Below are 17,585 nucleotides of genomic sequence, written 5' to 3'. Positions count from 1 at the left end.
TTAGAAACTATAATGTTAATTCAGATTAACAAACACTTGCTTCTTCTGAGGATTGCGTCTTTGCATTTTGTTCTATACCAAGCTCAAGGTAATTACATTTTTAAAATTTAATTTTCTTTCCCAAACACCATATGTGCTGTTTTGATCGTGTTTCTATGTGGGAATTTCTTTTCTAAAAAGTCAATCTTATTATATATTTAAATATATTTAAATTTTACAGTCTCCTGTTGCTTTTACTGGAGTTCCTTTTTCATGAATTCTGATGAATGACCTTGGCTATTTTTATATCCACAGTATTTGAAATAGTTCATCTTAAAAATTTATTTCATTCTCATGTATACACAATAATGGTTAAGTTTTTTAGTATCTTGGGATCATCTAAAAATATGTCCACAAAAAGATACATTTTTAGTATCACCAAAAAACTGAATGAATCCAAGATGTGTTCATTCTTCCTCTGATGGATCTCTTTTGGTTCTCTTTATTCTTTTTTTTTTTAAAGCAATAATCAAAACCAGTAACAGAGACTTTTTTTTCTTTTGCCAGTTCACCTTTTCTTGCTCTTTTTTTTCCTTTAAAAATATTGGGCTCTTTTCAGCTAATTGTTAGCTTGAGAAAGGTAAATTCATGAGATTTCTGCATTTTTGCTTTTAAAGAATTTTCCAGGAGGTGGCACTAAAACACTGTAAAAAGACTGAGTCTCAACTACCAGTTTTAAAATATCCTCTGGAAAAAGATCTCTGAAAGGTCATGAGGTTGGTACCTGTTTGCAAATAAAGAACAGTTGGCACTAGAAAAATCTTAATGCTGCATATATTTAACCTATTACCGATAGTTTGGTCATAGCTTTTCTTCTGTATAAAATAAATTAATATAAAAGAGTAGGAGTTTGTATAACTAGGCATCTCTGTTGGGAAGAATTAACTGAGACAACCTTTGTCTCCAAAGAGTTTGCTAAGTGTTGTGTAAAATATTATGTTAAATCTGCATAAAATCAGAATTAAAAATTTATTTATTAGTATCCATATGGTTAAGTTCTCATTCCAACACAAGGGAATTGCTGCGCATACTCTAATTCCTACGAGTGTTAATGGGAATTATCCGTGTGAATCCCCACATCCCAGGGCATTAGGATGGAAATCTTCACAAGGATTTTAAAATCTGTATTTGCACTGCTTTTGGTTATGAAGAAACTAGAAGTATAGTAGTTGTTCTTTTATTTTCAACCGTAGTAGGGATAAATGGCACCTGAAACAACAGACCCTGAAGCGTTCTTTATTCCAGTTAAACATTCAGTTTTGTGTGATGATCAGTTCCGAGCCAAGAGCTAGAGAGGCGTCTCGGATTGCCAGCCTCGAATCCTGGAACCTAGCCATCCCCAAAGAGTTACTACAGCTGTTCCCATAGTAGCAGAGGTTGCTCCTGGGTCTAGCTTCCAAGAAAAGATATCTTCTTTCTGGTGCCAGTTCGAGCACACTAAAAACAGCAGTTTTTTTTTTTTTTTTTTTTCCCTTCCTCCTAACCCATATCTCTACAGCTATTCAGCTTCCCACAGTGGGGCTCGTCTGCCTCACTGGTGCCTGTCGCTCCCTGGCTCCTGGGAACCCTCCCTGGCGTTGAAACTGGTCCCCAGTTGTAGATTCCTTCTAGAATGCCCCAGGCCCAGGCAGGAAGGAGTCCACGTGAGCTCTACAGCAGCAACCAGCAGCTCCTAACTGACAGTTCTGGCTTGGCATTTAACCAGGAAAGTGAAGAGAAGGTTTTGACAGCTGGGAGATGCCTGCCCTACAGACCTAGAAGATTCCTGTGCCAGAAAAGAAACCCTTCCATCCAGGAATGCAAGGAACCAGCCAGTCTTTTTCTCTGCTGACTGTCTTTCATGATTCTGTGTTCCTGGACTTTGCCTTGTAAGTACAGATGCCCCAAGAGCTTGTGTGGTCTCCATCCAGATGTATTCTCCATGATCCCAAAAGTTTTCTGGCCACAGTTGAAAGCCTTCTGCTCTAGAGAATATACTTCCAGTGCTCGGAGACTTTAGCTTTCTGCAACTGGATAAATTGATTTGCCAATATTTATTGAGTAGCTCCTATGTTACCAGTCCTGATTACGCCAGGGGTAGGGGGAAAGATTATCACTTTTTTTCCATTTTTTTCTCAATCTCTTATTTCTGAAAACTGACTTGAAAAGAAAATAACCTTTTATTTCCTTTCTTTCTCCTAGATTGACAGTATCAACCATTTCTGTCCTTCTGTGCCTTTGGTATTTGTTAAGGTGGTAACTATCATATAAGTAAGTCATAAATGGCATGATCAGAGACAGTGTACAGATGGATAATTTCCTCTAGTTTTAGGAAAAGGTGAAAAGATGATTGAAAACTCACTTTCCTTTTTGTTTTGCAGGATTTTAATTCCTAAAGTAAAAGAAATATTTTGATGTCCCTTTTCCCTTTCCTGTTTCATACACAAGACAGAATAGAAATGTGCCACACTAACACTGTGTGTTTAGTAATGATTTGCTTCACTGATAGAGCAAATTTGTTGTTGACAATGGTTGACTGCAAATGACACTGCCTAATAAGGGAAAGAGGCCTTTTATCGATTATGAGACAAAGTACTGAAACTAGGTTTTGTCCCTTTAAATTTTATTGACTATAAAATAGAGACCTTGCACCTTTTCAATCTGAGTTTAGTCTGATATTACAATTATTACTTCTCTATTAATGCTTTCTAAAAGGATGTGGACATTTATTCACAGAAAAAATTCACTATTCCTTAGCACATACTGTGCTTAGTCATATTTATACACAGTCACAAGCAGAGACAAATTCAAAGCAGAGGTAAATGTATTTTAATTTTAAGGAGCATTCTGAAGTCGCTCCTAATTTTTTTTATTTGAAGTCATTGCCTCTAACTTGAATATAAAAGTATTTCTTTAGCCCAGAATCCTCAATCCATATCTCATTTACCATATTTAAATCCTTAATCCTCTAGCACCAATTCAAATAACTTGCTAGATCCCAGAGTCGGGGGTCACCATTCACTAAGTGACAGGCAAAGGAAATCAGAAGGGCTCACTGGCAGGTAGATAATGGATGTCAAAGAACGCCTGCGTGAGTCATAAGCAGCCAGAGTTTATACATTATCTAGCAAACAAATATTTTCTGAGCACTGTGCTAGGTGATGGGGCCAGTGACCGAAATAATTACCATTCTCAAAAAATTGTCACTGTTCTCAAGGGAACACGAGCCTGGCAGGTTGATATAGAAAGAATTACAGCAGCTAATAACTGCTATAAAGTGAGTGATTCAAAATGGTACATATCTGCTAAGCAGGCAACGCATACCATCTTGCTAATCTTCATAACCAACATATGAAATACACATTATTATCTCTATTTTTCCACAGATAAAATTAGGAATCGAGAGGTTATGTTATATGGCTTAGGTGCACCTTATTAAATGACAAAGATGCTATTTGAACCTAGCCTTATCGGACTCCTGAGACAGGGACCTTTTTCTACACCTTGCTGTTTCCTTCTCCTGGGGATACAAATAATCAAGTCAAATTTTCTTCCAGGAACACTGAGGTGAACAGATAAGACTTAACAGAGAAAAGTATCTCTTGGGATTGAGGAATAAATTTTTCTGGTACATTTCATTGGCTAATTAAAAAAAAAAAGAAATGCTGGCGTGTTGCTAGGTAGTCTATATTTTATTCCATTTCAAGTTGGGAAAATACCTTGCTTCAAAGCTTTGTTTTGTATATATATTTTTTGTGGGGTGGATCACATTGTAGGCAATTTGGAGAAAATGTTTATAGTTGTACAGGCTGAGAATCTGGTCCTTCCCCAACACATATTTTAACATATAGCAAAACACAGCTACAATATAGTCCTGCTGTTCTTGGAGCAGAGCTGGATTCCGGAACACATAAACAAGATTGTAACTATAGGAAACGGGAGATAATCCTCTCACAGTCCTTAGCGTTTGTAAAGCTTTTATTAGAGCCTCATGTGTACAACTGGCTGAAGCAATTTAAACAAGATATGTGGAACCTGGAGAGAATCCAGAGGAGAGAGTCAGTAATGATGTAAAAATTCTTCAGTCTGCTTCATGGAAGAAAAGAATTCAGCTCAACAAACACTCATGTGCAAGGCACCACAGGGGAAGATGCACAGATGCAGCCTAAGAGGGCTGGGCCCACATCTGTTTTACTAATACGTCCCGAGTTTCCAGGCCTATTCTGGGCACATACTAGCACCTCAATCCATGGATGATGAATTTAATCAAAGGCCTGCTAATCTAGTGGGACTGCAAAAATAAAAGGAAGCCTGCAATGTGAGGAACAAGAGGTGAAGGATATAGTAAATGTACAAAGAAGGAGAGAAGGGAGCGATTAATTTTGACATGGAGAAGCCTAGTGTTTGAGATGGGCTTTGAACTATAGGGGACCTTTCTATAGGTTAAACAGAGACTGAACCTTTCTGGCTGCAGAGTCTGTCTGTAAAAAGACGAAATAGTAGGAGGGTTCATGCTGTATTTATGGAACGCAGGAGGGTAGAGCTGTAATGCAAAGTTCATGGGAGGAAGTGAAATAGAAAAAACAAAACTGGAAATTCAGTTGATCTAGGGCTAGGAGGATGGGAACGTTATGTTAAGAACTTCATTCTTTAGGCAATAGAGAAAATGAGAGCTCACATTATTGAACTATGGTAGTATTGTTTTATGGAGAGTAAATATGCAATTTACAAACATTATCTTACTTAACCCTCAAAACCACACTGAAGCTTAGAGAGTTTAAATAATATTCCTGAGATCACGTATCTGGTTCACAGCATATCTGTCTGAATCTAGATCTGTTTGACTCCAGTTCCAGCACTATTAATGATTAAACTAAACATAATATCAGTAGTTTAGGAGGAGTGACTGATATGATTATAATTAAATCATCAAGGTCCGGCGCTGTGTCATAGCTGGTAAAGACACAGCCTGCAGTGCCAGCATACCATATGGGTGTTGGTTCGAGTCCCAGCTGCTCCACTTCCAATGCAGCTCTCTGCTATGGCCTGGGAAAGTAATGGAAGATGGCCCAAGTCCTTGGGCCCCTGCACCCATGTGAGAAATCTGGAAGAAGCTCCTAGTTCCTGGCTTAGGATTGGTGCAGCTGAGAATTGCTGCCAATTGGGGAGTGAACCAGCACATGGAAGACCTCTCTCTCTCTCTCTCTCTCTCTCTCTCTGCCTCTCCTCTCTCTCTGTGTAACTTGACTTTCAAATAAATAAATAAATCTTTAAAAAAGTCCAGCTCTCTGCTGTGGCCCGGGGAGTCAGTGGAGGATGGCCCAGGTCCTTGGGCCCTGCACCCCATGGGAGACCAGGAGGAAGCACCTGGCTCCTGGCTTTGGATCGGTGCAGCGTGCCAGCCTCAACATGCCGGCTGTAGCGGCCATTTGGAAGGTGAACCAACAGAAAAAGGAAGACCTTTCTCTCTGTCTCTGTCTCTCTCTCTCTCTCTTTCTCTCTCACTGTCTAACTCTGCCTGTCAAAAAAATTATATCATCAGTTTGAAGAATACATTAAAATACAGGAGGGCAGAAGTAATGAAACCGTTAAGATTATTGCAATGATCCAAGAAAAATAATCATTTGGGCATAGCTATAGAAATGGCAGTTCAATTGAAAGCAGGATTTAGATATAAAGAAATGCCAAAAACAATCTACCAAGGACTCACATAGTTGGAGTAGGTATTTGCCATTAGTGCTGTTTGCCAAATAATTCCAGTTCTTTCTTTTTTTAGATGCATTGAACGTACTTTCTTCCTGTGGTTGGGTGGGGTGATGTGAGTAGTTCACAATAACACATTTTGTGTAGAAGTGAAGCACCTTGTTTCTTGTCTGCATATTTGGTTGTCAATGTAGGGCCCTCCGGATCTTTCTTTACCATTGTGGCTGGCCATATTTGAGAAGGTGACCTCTCTCTCTGGTCCCTGGGTGGCTTAGAGAGCCTGCTGACCCATAAACATTTAAGGTACTAGTTTTGTTTGTTATTGTAGAAAACCTAGCCTGCATTTCTTGTTGAGGTCCACTGTGTTTTCAACGGTGAGTTCCCAGTTTCTTCACCGTCTCTCCAGCAAAGGCCCTGACTGAGATCTTGGTTTTATTCACTTGTCTTCTCTTTCCTTCTTACTGTGTCAAGTTCCTGTTTTCTTTCAGCATTTTCAAAACCATTGTACCCACCCGCATGGACTGTTGTGCCCGATGCTCTATAAAGCATGTGAAACAGAGAGAAAAAATAATACAGGAGGTAAAGGAGGAGGCTTATATGTATTGAATACTTCTTATGTGACTTGAACTTTTCATGAATTATAGTCCTCAAAAAGAATATACTAAGTAGATTATATTATTTATCCAACATTTAGATGAGAATCTGAGATATTTTGTGGTTAATAGCGATTGGCTTAATGATTAGCTAAATGTTCAAGTCAGGGTTTGAGCCTGGGTGAATTTCCCCTAGTTTCCACATTCATGTACATTATGCTGCTCTTTCATCAGTTTCCCTGGTAAGGAAGACTGGGATGATGGTTATGCAAAATTAGTTGAAAGTGAGAGAGTAGGAGTCTTAGATGTGTACTGAAATGTGATTTACATTTTTAAAATATTTTAAAGAACAGTTGGAACTTTCAGAGTAGAGCATTGGACAATTTTAAGTAAGTTTTTTTGAGTAAATGTAATATTGGGAGAAAAATTGAAAGTTACGGAATGGGTGTTGTATAGTGGGTTAAGACACTGCTTGGGATGCCTGCATCCCATACTGGAGTGCTGTCTCAAGTCCTGGCTGCTTTGTTTTCAATCCAGATTCCTGGTAATGCACATGGGAAGTCAAAGGGTAACGGACCGGCTGCAGTTCCCAGCTCCTGGCTTTGGCCTGGCCTCGATCTGGCTCTTGCAAGCATTTGAGAAGTGAACTAGCTGATGGAAAGTTGAACTCTCTCTCTCACTTCTTTTTGTATTTCTCTCTCTCTGTGAATTATTCCTTTCGTGTACATAAGTGTCTCTTTAGAAAAGAAGTCAAAACTAACGTGGTAGACAGAATCATGAATCCCCAAAGAAGTCTACACCTAATCCCCAAATCTGTGACTCTGTTATCTTACAAAGGGTTCCGCAGGTGTGGTTAAGGTAAAATATGGAAATGGGATTTTATGAATGTTCCTACAGTAATCACACAAGTCACTATTAGAAGCACAGAAGGAGATGTTGCAATGAAAGCAAACAGAGATTTGAGACTCAGAGAGACAGTTAAAGATGCTACACCATTAACTTTGAAAGTGAAAAAGGATTACAATAGTATCTGTAAGGATTTGAAAAAGTATTTGAATAGAGCACTGATGTGACTTTTGCTGAATGCGTAAATGAATGAATGACCATTAAAAAAGGAAAAAGTGTATCACCCTAACTTCCGTTAACAACAAACAAGAAAACTACGAGTCACTGAGTGTCTCTACTATGGGCTTGTGTCTATTCATGTGTCTTTAAAGATGTATTTGTTTTTTGAAAGGCAGAGCTTCAGAGAGGCAGAGAGAAAGAGAGAGAAAGAGAGGTCTTCCATATGCTGGTTTACTCCTCAAATGGCTGTAATGGCTGGAGCTGGGCTGATCGAAGCCAGGAGCCAAGAGCTTTCTCCAGGTCTCCCACACGGGTGCAGGGGCCCAAGCTCTTGGGCCATCTTCTACTGCTTTCCCAGGCCATAGTGCAGAGCTGGATCAGAAGTGGAGCAGCCGGAACTTGAACCTGCGTCTATATGGGATGCTCGCACTGCAGGGGCAGCTTTACCTACTATGCCACAGCATAGGCCCTTATTTATGTGCCTTTTTATGATCAAATCCCTTGCTATAATCAGAAACCTGGGGAGCAAGATCAACTCTAATTTGGTCGGTTGCCCGTTTCTTGTTTATAGTTCTATAACATTTACTTAGATTGGAAAAAAGAAGTTTCCCAGTGGTTTGTGTGGATTCCTACATATGGCTTGTTATGGTAAATATTAGTAGGGGAATTCCCTGGCAAAAAGTAAATTCTAATATAATTGTAATTCTCATCTTGTGATTTGATTATTGTTTTTAGCCGTTCTTTATACTCCTGTGGAACTGTTGTCTTTCTACTTTTTACTTGCTGAATAGTATGATAAGTTATACAGTAAGCCTATGATTTTAGTGTGAATTGATATTATGCTTCTGCAAAAATTAATAGACAAAAAGAAGGAAAGTTGGGGGAGAGCAGCACTGTGGCACAGCGGGTTAACACCCTGACCTGAAGCACCGACATCCCATATGGGTGCCTGTTCGAGACCTGGCTATTCCAACTCTGATCCAGCTCTCTGCTATGGACTGGGAAAACAGTAGAAGATGACCCAAATCCTTGGGCCCCTGTACCTGCGTGGGAGACCTGAAGGAAGCTCCTGGCTCCTGGCTTCGGATCGGCTCAGGTCCGGCCATTGCAGCCATCTAGGGAGTAAACCAGCGGATGGAAGATCTCTCTCTCTCTCTCTTGCCTCCCCTTCTCTCTCTGTGTAACTCTGACTTTCAAATAAATAAATAAATCTTAAAAAATAAAAATAAAGTAAAAAGAGGGAGATTGAGGGAGAGGGGAGTGAAGGAAATATGGTTATTCTAGAATTGTACCTATTAAATACATGACAGCTGTTCTCTTTTTTAAAATAAAAATTTAAAAAGAGAAAAAATAAAAACATAATATTCTTTTATCTCTTTCAGTCATTGGGAAACATTCTGTTTGCACTCATGGTATCAACTTCAGATTATCTTTCATTAAACTCACTGTTCCAGTCATGGAGGACATAAAGTTAATTGACCAAGACATGCCCTCAAGAAGCTAACAGTCTAGTGAGACAAAATATAAACAAATCACATTAATAGGATGTGCTCCTTGACATAATGGAGGATGCACTGCCTGCTGTGGGGATATGCTGGATCGGGCACTTTGTTTATTTTCATGAATTAGAGTTTCATAAAATATTGTCCATGGATCGCTACCAGAAAAATCTCTAGGAGGGTGGAGGGAAGGGGATATTAAAATGTAAAATTCTGGACCCCATCCTAAACCTGCTGAATCAGACTCTCTAGGGATAGGGCTTGGAAATCTGCTTTTACAACAAGGCTCCTAATGATTTTCACCCACACTAAAACTTGAGCACTACTGCCGCATATTCTTTCTTTCCTCCAAGGAAGCCTGGCAACAACGCTGAACACAAAACCAGCTGCAATGAGCTGGTTTACAGCTCTGCAGTGTCACAGGGGAATTTGGATGGTAGTCATTGCCACAAGGCACACAGATCGGAAAATTCAGAACTGAAAATAGAACAGCACAGTCCCCTAAGCTACTCTTCAGATTTCCAGCCAATGCTGTTGCCTGTGTTTGGAACCTAAATACTACTGTGGGTGATATGCTTCGTTATTTTTTCTTATCCACTGTGACTTAATTATTTGGGGGAAACACTAGGCTTTTGAGGAAGTCATTCTTTTACCACTGATATGCCACCTGTAATTTTCCTCAAGGTCACATGGACATAATGACAGAATGATTGAGAACCAGGCATCATCTTTTCCCCTTAGAAGGTGTTTTGCTATGTGATTCTATTAGGGAATAGCTCCAATAAAGATCACGCTAGTCATGGAGACCTTCTGAATCTCATTTCTTAGGGTCACATATTCATGTTTATGCCTATGTTCATTTCCATGGTCTCTCATCCCAATGTTTGCAAATTTAGTTTGCCTTGAAATACTCTGAATAGTTTCTTCTGACTTGCATTTCCCTAGTCTCATGACTCAGCAGAACAGCCTGAAAATATTCCTAAAGTATAACTTTCATAAGGTCAGTGTATAGGCCAGTCTTATTGAGTCAAAGAACAGAGTTTTGCACTGACTACATAAAATGCAAGGGCATTATCGGAAGGGATTGTCTACTTTCTTAGTCTCTTTTGTGGTCTGCATGGTTTCAGAACATGATTCTATCAACAAATTTCCTCTTTTTAACTCTTACTTCCATCTGAATAGCCCATTATACAGTCAATCGGATTGAGTTAAGCAATAATCATCTCTCATGTTAGGTGGATCTCTGGGCTGAGTATCCTCCCTGATCCAATTCCTTGTCAGCTCAGTGCTAAGAACTGTCTCTCTTAGCTTCCTAAGCTGAAGGGTCTGGGTGAGGACACTTGCAACCTCCCGGCTCAGAAACTGCGAATGAATCTCTGTGAAAGCCACAAAAGGTTTACTTTCTCTCTCTGATTTCAGTTTCTCTGATAACATGATGCTTCCCTAAATTGTCAATGATATTACTCACTGGTCTCCAGTGTGCACACACTGCCATAGTTAGACAAATTTTCCTTCAATTGTTTCCGCATACTGGACACATTTGTGCCTCTACAGCCTAGAGTAATCTTACTCCACCACAGGCACATACTTCACTGATTTCCATGTATTGATGACTTAGGCATTTTACCAAAGCTCACCCATTCTGCAAGATTCAGATACTGCGGCCTCAAAGTAGCTTCTTCAAGGATTTTGTACCATGCTTATTCCTTCTTTACTTCCTTTTTTTATCTTTATTTTTTCTTTCTTTCTTTCTCTTTCTTTCTTTCTTTGTCTTTCTCTTTCTTTCTTTATTATTTTTTCTTTGTTTCATTTTATTTGATAAGAGAGAGAGAGAGAGAGAGAGAGAGAGAGAGAAATAGTGAGATATCTTTCACCCATGGGTTCTCTCTCCAAATACCTGCATAGCCAGGGCTGGGCCAGACCAAAGCCAGGAGCTAGGAACTCAATTGTTGTATCCCCCATTAGAGACAAGGTCCCAATTGTTTAGGTCGTAACAAGCTGCCTTCCAGGCCCATTAGCAGGAAGCTGGAATCAGGAGCGGAGCTGGGACCTGGCAGCCAGTCACTGTAATATGGGATGTGGGCCTCCTAACTGGAGTCTTAACTGCTAGGTCACATGCCCATCCCCTTTTTCATTCATTTTGAACACCATAAGTACTATCTTATTAACTGTACCTTATAATATGATCTCTATGTAGTGTGTTTTTTGTATAATATTTTGTTCTTCTCATTAAAGTCTACACATCAGTATTGGCTTAGTTCTCTGCTCCTTGTATTATTTCCATATTTTTTGGCAAATTTTTTTTAACTTTTATTTAATGAATATAAATTTCCAAAGTACGATTTATGGATTACAATGGCTTCCCCCCCATACCGTCCCTCCCACCCACAACCCTCCCCTTTCCCACTCCCTCTCCCCTTCCATTCACATCAAGATTCATTTTCGATTATCTTAATATACAGAAGATCAGCTTAGTATACATTAAGTAAGGATTTCAACAGTTTGCTCCCACACAAACATAAAGTGAAAAATAATAGATGATTTTTTTTAAATGATGATGAAATCAGAGCAGACCTATTGTCATGTTTAATCCCAGTGAGAGTCAAGTTGGGAATTGATAATTTTTTTTTTTTTTTTTACAGAGGATCAGTTTAGTATACATTAAGTAAAGATTTCAACAGTTTGCACCCCCATAGAAACACGAAGTGAAATATATTGTTTGAGTACTCATTATAGCATTAAATCTCAATGCACAGCACATTAAGGACAGAGATCCTACATGAGGAGTAAGTGCACAGTGACTCCTGTTGTTGACTTTACCAATTGACACTCCTGTCTATGGCATCAGTAATCTCCCTATGCTCCAGTCATGAGTTTCCAAGGCTATGGAAGCCCTCTGAGTTCTCCGACTCTTATCTTGTTTAGACAAGGTCATAGTCAAAGTGGAGGTTCTCTCCTCCCTTCAGAGAAAGGTACCTCCTTCTTTGAAGACCTGTTCTTTCCACTGGGATCTCACTCACAGAGATCTTTTGCCAGAGTGTCTTGGCTTTCCATGCCTGAAATACTCTCATGGGCTTTTCAGCCAGATCCGAATGCCTTTAGGGCTGATTCTGAGGCCAGAGTGCTATTTAGGACATCTGCCATTCTATGAGTCTGCTGAGTATCTCACTTCCCATGTTGGATCACTCTCCCCTTTATTTATTCTATCGGTTAGTGTTAGCAGGTACTAGACTTGTTTATTATTTCCATATGTTATTGTGTTGTTGGCATGGTGCCCAGCTCAGCTGTAGACATATAATCAGGGTTTCAATAAGCATTGTATAGATCATGAAAAACGGGAAAAAATTGTTAAACAGGAAAGTCCTTGAATCATTTCTTCAAGGGTGATGACCAGTGGTATCATTCAGTCATTAGGAAACTTATTTCCAGTATGAACCCCAATCAACAAGTAATTTTTTTTTACCAAAGAAAGACCATTTTTAAAATCCTTCCGTATTAAAACATTTCAAAATAAGTTTGTCTGATTAAAGCACAGAACACAGAAAAATTTTCTTGAATTTATTTGGGGATTTATCTATTGGAAAAAAAATAGGAAGGGCAAGACATTTAAGACAGACAAAAATGGCTTAAGCAAAAGCATGAAAACCAGCACATTCTTGATGTGACCTGGAGTTGTTGTTTTATCATAACTGAGGTTTAGAACTTAACTGTCTTATATAACACCATATCTTCTAATGTGGACAGCATATAGCATGTCATGAAATATTTCCTGAAAGCTGGCCCAGGTTTAAAAAATCAAGAGAAACCTTTCTCAGAACATTCCGAATGAATCCAAAGCATCTCTCAGAGTAAATTTATGTGGAAGAAAATGTGTACATATTACATAATATTGTAACCACATTGTCTATTAATGAAAGTAAGCTAATACTTTGTGGAAACACAATGATAAAACTATATCAATAAACACGATGATAAAACTATAAAACAATAATGAGGGTACTGAAACAAACATGGCAATTCTAGCACTAAATGCAATGGGATAGATTTCTACTGTGCTTCCTAGACTGGGGACAATGAGGTAGGAAGCACACAGCCCAGCACAGAATGCAGCTCAAATGAGATTAATTTTTCCTGTGGGATTATGCATGATTATATTTATTTTTAAAAGATTTACCAATTTACCCAAAAGTCCAAGTTACATACAGAGAGAGGAGAGGTAGAGAGAGACAGAGGCCTTACATTTGCTGGTTCACACCCCAGCTGGCTGTAATGACCAGAGTTGCGCGGATCTGAAGCCAGGAACCTGGAGCTTCTTCTGGGGTCTCCCATGCAGTGCAGGGGCCCAAGCACTTGGGTCATCCTCCACTGCTTTCCCAGACCGCAGCAGGGAGTCGGATCAGAAGTGGAGCAGCCAGGATGCTGGCACTGAAGGTGGCGGCCCTACCTGTCATGCCACAGCGCCGGCCCCACATGACTCTATTTTACAAAGATGGTTGCAACATATCTTTCATCCCAAATATTTTTCTTCCATATGATTTTACCACTTCCGTATCAGGAGGTTGAGACTGAATCCTTCCAGGCCACCCCATGCTCCAAATCTGCTCTGTAACTCATAGAATATGGCCAGAGTGATGGAGCAAGGCATTTGAAACCAGGCTAAAAGGCTTTCAAACCTTACTGCTTGGCCACATGCACATGTAGATTTTCTGATTGTCAGACCTAGAGAAGCTAGGCAACGGCCATGTGAATGAATTAGCCATCTTTGCAGTGTACACCATAACTTCCAGCACACAGTCACTTGTGTCACTTGTAGCTGAAGCTCCAGACATAAAGTGTCCCATTTGAATTTCTGACTCTCAAAATCTGTGGGCATCCTAAGTAATGTTTGCATTATGCTATGAAGTTTGGGATGATTTGTCATGCAACAACAGATAAACAGAAGAGGCTCCATGTTCTAAGGGCCAAGTTTGAACTTTTGCAGAGGACAAGAGAATATTTTTCCCCCTTGACATCTGGAACACCTGAAGATGATAATCAAAGAGAGAATTAACTACCAGCACTGGAAAATATCATACTTTCTAAGAGTGAGTTTTGGAAAACTTACAGTAAGTGGAGAGTATGAATTAATGGAGAAGAATATAAAATGAACTCAGAAATAGAAGGTTTGGTAATCAGCACCTACTTGGGAGAACAATTAGAAATTGACTTGATTGAAATACATAGAAGAGAATAGAGAAGAATTTCAAACAAGGGGAAATTTATTGGGATCTTGAAAGTTCTATAAATAAGTTGAAATTTAGAAAAAGACTAAGAGTACAGTGCTTTCATTCTGCTCAAAAGTATTTATCAAACTTAATAAAAGCCTGTTAGAGTAACTACAATCACAATAATTTAGAGAGAAGTCTAGAGAAGCAGCAAAAGTGATGATTCCTGGATGAAAAGACCAGAGCATCTGGCAGAAAACATGAGGGACAGTGGGAACTTGTGGAAATGATGGAAGAAAATGGGATAATTTTGTGCCAAACTGTAATTGGAGATTAATCATAAATTTTTGCTTCCTATGATTTGTCTCCATAATTCCAAAGCATGTCTATAGTTGGTAGTGAAGGTCAACTGGGGAAAAAAGTGTACTTTGAGATAGTTTCAAGATAGAGATGTGTATTTTTAAATAACACTAAGAAAAGATGCTTTCATGTGCATATTTGTGTTCTTGGATTTTTCATTCAAATCTGTAAATTATGGTTCTCAAACTAGACTAACAAAACATTGCACTTGCTATAGTAGACTTTAGGCCAAATACTTCAAAATTCTATTTATCAGCTATAGGACCTAGAGCTGGTAACACTGCTTGAACTTTGTTTTCATACTAGGGAACTATTAATTGAATATTACATTGAATTTTGGAATAATGATGAATAAATAGATGTGGGAAAGTTTTGCATTCTGTAAAATGGTATACAGATAAAATATTGTCATTATGAAGCTATCTAGTTAGTTTTGGAGGACTCCCAAGAGTAAGTTAGAATGTTTAAGTTGGTCAAGGGAATTTGTTGTGGGCATAGAGCCCTGAGAGGTATCCAAACTGGGTTAGTGTTTGGATTTTATATGGGGCCATCAAGAGAGACATAGTTGCCTGGGCTGAGTATCAAATAAGTTTATTGAATGGTAGATCAAAATAGATTCACTGTTTGGGAAAAGGAATCAGGAATGAGCATGGAGATAACAATTAGTCAGTAGAGACTGTGTTGACTCCAAAGGTGAGAAATGAGGAGTCAACAAAGATTGTACAGAGAAATAGATTTTAATATACTGGAGGAGTGAAGTCAGAGAGACGCAGATGGATTTCAGTAAGAGGGTCAGAGACAGTGGAATGACCAGTTTGCTTTGTCTGTAGATGTCTTGATGTGTGGCCTCTAACCAAAAGGCTTGTAATTCTCAGATATGATTAATTCTTAAGAGCTACATCTTCTTCATTTAAAATATATTCTCAAGTTTGCTATGCCTAATACTTTGTAATATAGTTATATTCTCTTGTCATATTCTCTATGATATCTTGGGATCCCTCAACTTCTTAAATCTTAAATGATTTCTACAAATTTGCAAAAATGAAAGGTCACTCTTTTGGCTATAAATTTCTATAGGTTTTGACAAGTTTTACATACTGTCAGGTATCCATCAGTACAGATTCATACGAAAGAGTTTCATTGCACTAAAACTATCCCTTGTGTTTCACCTATTCATGGATACATCTCCCTGTTGTCCCCTGGCAACCACTGATCTGTTTACTGTCTTTAAAGTTTTCACTTTTCCTTTTTCTTTAAGGACGCCATTTCCTTTTTTTTTCTTTTTTTTTCTTTTTTTTTTTTTAATTTGACAGAGTTAGAAAGTGAGAGAGACAGAGAGAAAGGTCTTCCTTCTGTTGGTTCACCCCCCAAATGGCTGCTACAGGCGGCGCACTGCGCCGATCCGAAGCCGAGATCCGGTGCTTCCTCCTGGTCTCCCTTGAGGGTGCTGGGGCCCAAGCACTTGAGCCATCCTCCATTGCCCTCCCGGGCCACAGCAGAAAGCTGGACTGGAAGAGAAGAGCAACCGGGACAAGAACCTGGCGCCCATATGGGGTGCTGGCGCCACAGGCAGAGGATTAACCAAGTGAGCCATGGCAATGGCCCTGTTGACTCCATTTCTTTATTTACTAGATTTAGTACAATTACATTGATGAATAACAAACATACAGAGAAGTGTACAAATCACATGTGTACCACTTAATACAGTTTCACAAAGTGATCAAACCTGCCTAACAGCACCCACATCATGAATTTTTTAAAAGATTTTTATTTATTTGAAAGGCAGAAGCACAGGTAGAAAGAGAGAGAGAGACCTTCCATCCGCTGGTTCACTCCTCTAATGGCCTCAGTGGCTGGAGCTGGGCCAGTCCAAAGCCAAGAGCCAGGAGATTCTTCTGGGTCTCCCACATGGGTACAGGGGCCCAAGCACTTGGGCCATCTTCTACCGCTTTTCCAGGCCATAGCAGAGAGCTGAATCTGAAATGGAGCAACCGGTCTTCAAACCAGCACCTGTTTGGGATGCCAGCATTGCAGTTTTACCCACTACATCACAGCGCCAGCCCCTACACCATGAATTTTTTTTTAATTTTATTTATTTATTCAAATGACCGAGTTACAAAGAGAGGAGGAGAATTCTAAGTACTTGGGGTGTCTTCCACTGCTTTCCTAGGCACACTAGCAGGGAGCTAGATTGGAAGTGGAGTATCTGGGACTCAACTGGGACCTATATGGGATGCTGGGGCGGGCCACAGGCTGTGGCTTAACTTGTTACTCCACAAGACCAGCCACACACATAATGAAATTGAATTTAATTTGAACCCAAGAATTCCTTGAACCCTCTCTGATCTGCACATGGTATTGTTGAGATTCTCCATGTAAGACTGTAAGTTAAATTAATGTTGTTGACTGTGGTTGTGTTCTTAATTCTTATTAATGTATAATATTCCTGTAAATGAGTATTAGATTATTATACTTTGGGACAATGATAAATAGTATTTTTGTGAACATTCTCATACATAACATTATTGTCAAAATTTCTACATTTTTATTTGAGGTATCTATGATTGGAATATCTGGGTCATAAGTAATGAACTAACCTTCGTCAATCTTGATGGTCTCCAATTCATAATGGTTTGACCTTGAATTTTTGTACCTTACCATGGTACAAAAGTAATTTATCATCAGTACATAACTATATCTATATATCTATGCATATTACACATAATTTAATTCTTGAAATTTTGAATTTTGATGCTTTTCTAGGCTAGCAATCTGTGTTATAACATTTTCTTGAAATACTGTGCAGTATGTAGTTTTTTCAGACTGGCTTCTTTCACATGACAGTGTGCTCTGGAGGTTCACCTACATCTTTGTGTGACTTCATAGTGCACTACTTTTGATTACTAAAGAGCATTCAATTGTGTGGATGTCCCATAATTTGTTTATAATTAGTTCACCTCTGGAAGGACATGCTGGTTATTTACATCTTTGTGATTATGAGTAAAACTTTGATAAACATTCACAGGCAGCTTAGTGTGGGCATTATTTTCTAAGTCAGCTGGGGAAATAGCTAGAAGCCCAAGTTATGGATCATATGGTAAGATTGTGCTTTGCTTTGTAAGAAACTGCTGAACTGCTTAGCA

The 17,585-nt window shown here is 39.1% G+C and overlaps 1 pseudogene; it reads right to left on the bottom strand.

Annotated features, from left to right (window-relative positions):
- Positions 1-17,103, bottom strand: part of LOC100341021 (lysophospholipid acyltransferase LPCAT4 pseudogene) — a 129,205-nt pseudogene extending 112,102 nt beyond the window's left edge.
- Between the last annotated feature and the right edge of the window lie 482 nt (positions 17,104-17,585).

The sequence above is a fragment of the Oryctolagus cuniculus genome, chromosome 7 (genome assembly GCF_051225735.1).
Source record: "Oryctolagus cuniculus isolate XC-2025 breed Fujian yellow rabbit chromosome 7, ASM5122573v1, whole genome shotgun sequence".
NCBI lineage: Eukaryota > Metazoa > Chordata > Mammalia > Lagomorpha > Leporidae > Oryctolagus > Oryctolagus cuniculus.
Note: the sequence above shows the minus strand (reverse complement) of the source record. Positions and strands in the feature narration are given on the sequence as shown.